The sequence below is a fragment of the Eubalaena glacialis genome, chromosome 8 (genome assembly GCF_028564815.1).
Source record: "Eubalaena glacialis isolate mEubGla1 chromosome 8, mEubGla1.1.hap2.+ XY, whole genome shotgun sequence".
Classification (NCBI taxonomy): Eukaryota; Metazoa; Chordata; class Mammalia; order Artiodactyla; family Balaenidae; genus Eubalaena; species Eubalaena glacialis.
In genome coordinates this window covers 8,293,366-8,301,784 of record NC_083723.1, presented here as the reverse complement: position 1 = coordinate 8,301,784, position 8,419 = coordinate 8,293,366, and the positions used below count along the sequence as shown (strand labels likewise).

The following is an 8,419-nucleotide window of genomic DNA, read 5'->3' as shown; positions in this document are numbered from 1 at the left end:
TTTTAGAGGTACAGCCATAATGTAAAAGTTGTAACATGAAAGTTGTAATAGTGTAATGTGAAAGTTGCAGAGAAGTGTCACAAGAGCCAAGACGGGAAAAGTTGTGTAGCTTTACCTGTCATCTAAGGAATGTCAATTTCCCTTAATAAATAAAAGGGAACCAACGTTAGTCTACACCTAGTTGACCTTCATGCTCAGATCTTCCTATGCCACGTACATAAACAGCACCATTTCACCCTGGTCCCCAGTCTGAACCTTACTTGGCTTTATATTGTGCCAAAACAAGTCATTCAATAGAGCAAAATTCAACAAAATATAACCATCTGCTTTTGTTTAAATATAATATGAACAATTAAATTATACTGGAATTTTCCCTGAATTTCCCTCTTTGGGATAGTCTTTAAGCAACCTATAGACGTGTATAGTGGTTTGATATTATATCATGCCCGGACTATGTTTACATTGGATCAAAATAGACATTAAGGGAGGAAAAAATGTAAAGATCCTAGTGTTTGATGTATCTAATGCAAATACTCCATCTCAGGGTCATAACTTTGTAAGTAGGAAATCCTACAATTACTTTTCCTTATACAACCAGTAAGTATAGAGTTAAGGCAGCTGCTTGAACATTTGTCCACCAGCATCTGCAACAGGACATAAAAGGCAGGTCAACATAGGAGGCCTTATAGCAAGGGCACATAGATAACGCACAGGGCACGTCATCATCTCAGAAATGGAAATACCATGAAAGCTCTGGACAAACATCTAAACTAAGACAGCTTTAATATAAGTACATAGTAGATATCTAAGAATGTGATGCTTCATTGTGCTTGCTCTTGGATTATTGTGCTTGATTTTGGGTCACTGGCAAACTGCCACATGTGAAGAAGAGACCCCAGATATTGAAGGGATCTGGAAAACATCTTTATCTTTTTTTAATGACTAGAATTTAAAACATATTTTAATGAGAACACTTTCTCACCATCTTTACATAGAAATGACTTGCACTTTTTACTCTGAAGCTGCGAGGCCATCAGGACTTCTTTTCTTCCTGGTGCTAAGGGTTCTGAAGCCACCCCCCCGACCCCATCAGTTCCCCAGTGCTCTTGAGCACGTGTTGGACATGTCCTCCTCCATTGGGAGAACTCATGGCAGCTTCAGGGGCTTGATTCTTATCAAATGTTTAACTGCTTTCAGTTTTGCATTCACCAAAGGGATATTCTTGTGAACTTAAGGAGTATGTGCTTTTTGTAACCCAAGCATCCTTATTAAATCTTTCTCCCAATAGGGACGTCTTTTTGTACTTTTTATTCTGGTAACAATATGCAGTTTATGAGGTTGCTGTGGATCCCCACCGTCTTTTTCATGACCTTCAGGTGAAGGCTGAAAAACTTCGTCTGGAATTCTTGACTTCGTCAATCTGTGACAAATTCAATCTGTACAAAAAGAGGCTCCACACCTTTTGTCACCATTGATAGTGTGCCTGGGGGGCTCTGAACTATTGAGTGCAAAATCCCTGCCATGAGTGTGGTGACTGTTCTTAGAGATGGCAACTGCTAAATGTCTTTCCACCTGATGGGAAGTAGACTTCACAGAGGATACTTAGTGTGGAGGAGAGAACATTTGGGTGGGAGACGGTAGAAGGTTTCAAGTAGAAATGGTTTACACCAGGGAGTAAAAAAGCATCACTTCAATTTTCTAAGGAGGACGCTTTGTCAGTTGGAACTCTTCTAGTTTAAATGCAAATTTTGTAATGTAATGAGGTCTGGGGTGAAATTGAAGCAGGAGCTACAAAACTGCTTGGCAGGACATTGGAAATGGTTACATAGAGTTGGACATCCAAGTCAGTCAAATCTTGTGGCTTTGGATTCCAGGTTCTCTTAAGTTCTATATTAGTGCTATGAGGTAGGTCATCTTAATACCATACTGCTTTAAAACTTAGCCTCAGAACGCTGCTCTTCCTGCTGAAAATATCAATAACCTCCTTCAAAGAGACATCTTGATTTTGCTAGATGCTTTTTCAGTGTTTGGCAGCTTGGTAAACTTTTTATTAGTCCACTTATTGTTTATTTTGCATTGTTTTGTTTTAAGCACAGAAGGGTGAAGTACTCAACTGTGTGTTTTAAACTTTAGGGCTATATCATGTTAAATCACAGATACCCGGCATGGCTGAGTAAATGTTTACCTTCCAGAGCTAGCCTAAACAAAGAAAAACAACTGTCCCAAATAGTTTCTTTGCAGAATGATAACTAAAGGCTCTCTTTGCTGAAGTCTTAATCTTAATCTTAAATATTTGCTGTCCTAAATTAAGGAAAGTTATGTCTGTAGTCTTATTATCTGTTTTTCTTCATGCTCATCATAAATGCCAAAGGGTAATTCTTCCTAGAAAAATCAATCTTTTGTGATAACATGCAATGTGTTTTTAATTAATGAAGCTGCTTGATGCTGGCAGACTATAAGCATCTTATCGTCATATGCTGGGGGAATTCATGCAGGGTCCTGTCTGTGCATGCTGAGCCCTGGAGCCAAAGAAAAATCTCCTGTCATTAACTGTTCTGCTTAACTAGCCTACTTATTAAGAACCAAGCCATCAGTCATGCTGGATAAGCATATCAAGATATAAGGAGACGCCAGAAGCTGATGAAATATTTTGGCGAGAGCAATGACCAGTTTTGTTATAATAACTTGTGGTTCATCTCCAGTGTTTGGGGAAAAAAAGTCATTTGATATTGCTCAATATTCTTGGGCAAAATGTAACTGTCATCTGAACCCAGAGGTAGAAAAGAAAATTTTCGTTTGTTTGTTTTGTTTTGAAGGCGAAAAATGGTCTTTCAATTGGGGGACACAGGGAGAGCCTTGAGTTGAGTCATTTTTCCTTTTTAATGGCCCTAACGCCTGGTACAAGTTACCTGTCCTCTCCAAGACTCTGTTTCCTCCACTGGAAAATGAGGCTGAGAGTGCCCACTTCATGGTGAGTACATGGGATAAAGTGTTGAAGGCACATTGTAGACTATAAGGACAAAGATGTTGTTACTCCTTCTTAAAATTATGATTATTTTATCCTCATAGAAAATTTCACCAAAGTGAGAGCTGGAAATAAACATTTCTAAATATTCATAAAAAGGAAGATATCATTATTCTCACTTTTCAGATTCCCAAATTTCAGGTTTTAGTATGAAAGCCTGATCAACAAAGGCTCCTTTCTTTTTCCCCTGAATGTTGCCAAAATAAAATGTAGGCATGAAATGCAGGGAATTTTTTGATAATGGAGCAGAGAGGTATTTATTGTTTCAGAAAGCACTTCCTGAAAACATTTATAACCATGGAGCCAATAAAATGAGGGGTTCATAGATAAGTATACTGGAAGGAAACAAAGACCATTGCAACACATAGTGAAACACCCTGGAATTATTCTTCCTTGTATTCTTAAGCATAATTTTTACATTAATATAAAGAGTCAAAATAAAAGTTCCCTTCTGGGCTTACACAATACCCAGCAACTGACCAATTAGAGTAAAGAGAGCTCAAACTAATTGTTTTTAATTATATGAACATAGCCCAGGTTGACTTATCTCTAAAATGGGATAATTTTATAGGCATTGAACACTCTTTTAATGTTTGAAGGATTAAATTGTTTCTGAATTATAAGCTAATAGAGTGAATACTGAATCCAACACAAGACCTTTATATGATGGAAATCATAAAATAATATAACTGCAGATAATAATATAAGGATGTGATTTTAATAATATAACAATAATAACAATAATATTTACAGCTCATGGAACTTATGAAGATAACTGAGACAAACTAGATGGAAGAAACTTGGGAAAATGCTAACGGTTAATCTATATTGTTTCTTCTTCTTGAAGTGTTGACTCCCTAGTCTCCATATGACCACACTCTATCCTTCTTTTAAAGCCCAGGTGGAGCCCAATGTCATCCACAGAATCTCTCCTTGCTCCATATTCTCTCTCCTTCCAGTGGGATCTCCCTTGGCATTCACCTTGCAATGGAAAACTCCATGAGGGCTGAATCTTAAATATACTCCCTTTTATATCCCCCAGTGTCTTTGAGAAATACTTACATGTGTTCGATGTAGCCCACATGAAATGAATCATATGACAAAAGAGTGGTATCCTTGAGACGCACGGCTGGGTTTGTCTTACAGGGTGGCCAAGAGGCAATATTAATGGCCATCCAATATAGGGAAATTTGGTTTGGAGCCCCATCAGGATGCTATTCTTCCTTAATAATGAGTCAGCACACACACACTGGCAGACCAAACAAGAACAGATGGGAGGCTGATCTTTGGTACTATGTAACTGGTAACTATTATTTTGTAGAGTGTATTAAAGGAAAATGACTTTCTGATCTAGGATAATAGAGAATTGATAATTCAAAGTAAACTGAAGGAGTAATGTAGATCACACAAAATTCACAGGCGTGAGAAAAGCACAGACTGTTTCAGGTCTGAAGGAAACAGGAGTTGAGATATGACGGAGAATTGGATGGACGGCCAGGTATTGTGTTTAGAGTTGGCTCTGTCCCCACCCCTCCTACCCACCACTCTCAGGGTACATGAGCCTCGGGTGTCATGTGGTGTGCTTTAGAGACCAGAGATAACTTAATAGAGGAGATTGGGGGCTTTAAAAGTCAGAGGACATGTTACCCAAGAAATCTCAACACAACATGTTCAGGATTGTGTCCCATCCCATCATGCTGAAAATCAGACCCTCTCCTCCCACGCCAGAAGCAGCAATCCTATTATCAAAAACTGTGGTCACTCACACATGATCAGCTATTCCTATAATTCTATGGAAATTAACTCAAGTAACTTCCTCAATCTAACTTCCTGTATCCAAGTAAAAAGAGAAAAATCGAGTCACCAAAAAAGACACTAAATAAAGAAAACAAACTCAACCAGCAAGAAGAAAACAAAATGCTGTGAAATAGTAAGGTAATAATAGGTCAATAAGTATATTAGTAGAAACTTGAAAATATCTCAGTAGAAAGATTCAAGAGGAGGTTATAGCTATCCTGTAAATAAGCTTCAATGGAAAAAGTATCAGTATTTATAAACATAAACATTATTAATGAAATTAAAAAGACCAAAAAAGGAAAAAATCTCCAACAGATGTCCCAAATAGTCAGATAAACTTGGTATAAGTTTAATTTAGGAAAACAAATGAAATGAAATGAATAATAAAATAAAATAAGTAATTAAATAAATAATAAAACTAAATGAAATGTTACTTGCAATGAAGATGCTAAAGATTAAAACTGTGTAAGAAAACTTAAGAGATAAGGAATAGCTCTTGGGACACAATCTGGGAGTCTTTAGCCCCAAAGGTACAAGTCTAGCTACACTGAGGCTGAGGCTGTAATGTGTAAAGAGTATGTGGAGAGAGAGAAAAAGAAAGAGATTTGTGGTTCTGACATTTGCTGATGCACCCCAGTCTCATAGGAAAGGCACAGAGTTTTTAAGAGAATTGTTCTATGGAAACACTACCAGCTTGGACTAAACTGGACACAGCAAAATGAAGCCCTTGGACCCCCAAACTACCAGGGGTCATGTGGTGGGCAGGATTCTAAGACACCTCCTGAGACTCCTGGACCCTGGTGGACACAGGAGTCTTCCTCCAGCTATCTAATCAAACACAATTCAAGAGACAGCTGTGAGGGGATTTTGCAGATGTGATTAAGCTCTCAAATCAGCTGACCTTAGGATCGGTCAATTCTCCAGGTGGGCCTGACCTAATCCTATGAGCCCTTTAAGAGTGGGAGAAGAGAGGGACAGCACAGAGATGGGCTCGGCCTGGCCTGGAAGAAAGCAAGTCCCCATGCTGTGAACTGCCTGTGGGGGTCACCTGGGCAAGGACCTTCAGGTGGATTCCAGGAGCTGAGCGCTAGCAGGAAAACTGTGAGATTAACACCTGGTGGTGTCAAAGCCACTAATTTGGGATCACTTGTTACACAGCAGGAATCAGGCTGAGAAAACTACGCAGCTCTAGCAACTGGTCATTCCTTATGGTAAATGGATTAATCCAGAGCTCAGGGGCTGGAGCCAGTGTTACCGAGTCCAAGCTTGTATTGCTCATGGCACAACAGTCCAATAAATCGGGAAGAGGTGTTGGGACAAGGAATAGCGACTCTATTCGGAAAGCCAGGAGACTGAGAAGGTGGTGGACTAGTGTCCCAAAGAACCATCTTACCTGAGTTAGGATTCAGGCTTCTTTTGTACTAAAAGGGGAGGGAGTGTGGCTGGTGGTTACAAACTTCTTGGTGCTGGAATCCTTCATTCTTCCAGCTGTCTGCCTAGGTCAGGTCACGATGCTCCTGTCAACCTCCAACAAGACAAATGTCTCTGTTCTGCAACATTTTATCTCTATATGAATGGAAAAGAGTTATACCTTTAAAGGCCAGACCCTTAAGAATGGGCTATCCTGTATATTTCAGGCTATAGGCAACATTCTTTTCCAAAATATCCAGAGCCAGCATGACTAAGCACAGGCAACAGAGCACAAGGGTTAGAGCTAAAGGAATAGATCCAATATGGAGTTAGGTTTTGTTCTTCCCTGTTTCACCAGGAGCCATGAAGAATTGCCTGGGGGAGCACAAGCGGGCAGCATTCAATGGGTCTGAGCCCATAGGAACCAGCGGCCACAGCAGCCCTCCATTTGTCCCCTTTTCAGCTGGAGAGACTGCTCCACAGTTTTAAGTTAGATGAGAGAGGGACAGATAAACCTTACTCAAGAAAACTCATCGGACACAGGGATTGTCGGAGTTTCATGGAGGACTCCCAGGGGTGAATGTATTTTCATGTGGAAGGACTGTATGTGACATGAGGCCAGAGGTCTGGCTATCTTGGTTTTAAACCTGCCTGAAATTCTTCTCTCCATCCCTTCCCCTTGGCCCCGGGCAGCCTTTGTCATTGCCCCACATGGGCATGTCAGAAGTCAGTTAGAGGAGGCCCCAGCTCTGGTGGCTTCTTTCATATTTTCTCTTTCCTTCCTCTGTGCAAGAGGCCCCCCACCTTCATGGTCAAAGACACAGAATAAAGACAACCTAGCTGAGCCAGGACAGCCTCACCTTTAGGAGCAAAATCAATGGTTGGTAGTTATTTAAAAGAGAAATCCAAGACAAAGCAATGAAAAGACTGACCAGTCACCGAAGAGGATTTCCAGAAGGGTATAGCAATGACATTGAAGGGGAAGATGTGGTTTTAAAAAATCCAGAATGGGATTCAAGCCTTTCAATTGAAATGGCCTTCTAAGTATTAATAGAACATCAGGGAACAAAAGGTTGAGATGCATTCTGGTGAGATTTCTGGGCTGGGGGCTGGGGCGTGGGGTGGAGTAGAGAGAATGCACTTGCCTCACAGCTCCTGGGGAGGAGAGCTCTGTAACTCTTTCCTTTCCCTGCAATTCCTGCTCCTAACATGCTTGAATAGGTTTTGTTTTCTGAGACACCTCCTTCATTGATTACTTGGCTAGGATTCCTTTGTGCCAAGTTCCTTTGAATCTTCACTCATAATTATAAAATAAAGGCTGAATAACTGGTTAAAAAAATAGACAAGAAAGAAAGAAAGAAGTGGATGAAATATTTTCCCCCTCACTGAAGCTGCCCAGGTACGACCATCTGGCTTTCTGAGGAAATGCTGGGGAATGGTCTCTGCCTGGACCCCAGGGGATGGGCAGGGCCAAATCCTTTCTGTACTTCACCTGCCTCCTCACCACCCCCCAGCTCTCCCTAGGGACTAAGTCTAGAGTGGACAGAGCCACTCAGCCTTCTCCCACATCCAGTGGGGTCAGAAGGGCCACTGCCCTCTCCCTTTATTCCATTTCCTACTTCCCTATTGCAGGTCTGCAGTAAAGCTACAACTGACATAGGCAAATCTAACTCTTAATATTCTATTTAAAGACAGGATATCTTCTCTCTTTCTCTTGAACAATGCTTGAATTTCAAAACCTTTGCCTCACTAAAGTGGTAGAAATAGATAGAAATAGGTTGCGATGGTCTACAAACAAGAGATCACTAAACTAAAAGTGCATTAAACAATAAAAAGCCTTTGTTATTTCCTTTAACAAGAAATGAGGAGGACGAATGGCTGTGAATTCAGAACTCAACCATGCCATGGAGATGCAAGCATGATCCTTTACAGGCACAATTTCACACTCCGGCTTGTTCCCTCCTTGTGGCAACATGGCCACATGGATTTCCTCATGGAATTTCCACCCAACAACCAGCAAAGGGAGCCCCTTTCTGGTGAGACGGAGAAGAGTCCTTCCCAGACCCCCAGCACAGATGCCCCGGAGACCCTTGCAAGGACTCAGGCACCCTGCTCTAGCTCTTCCAGAAGAGACTGGTGTGAGGAGTAGCTGTGGGGTGTCTGCTCAAAGATCAAGAAATTCTCAGC

General features: G+C 40.9%; 1 pseudogene; it reads right to left on the bottom strand.

Annotated features, from left to right (window-relative positions):
- Window positions 1–1,033: 1,033 nt before the first annotated feature.
- On the bottom strand, window positions 1,034–8,207 carry LOC133097053 (large ribosomal subunit protein uL30m-like; annotated as a pseudogene).
- Window positions 8,208–8,419: the final 212 nt, after the last annotated feature.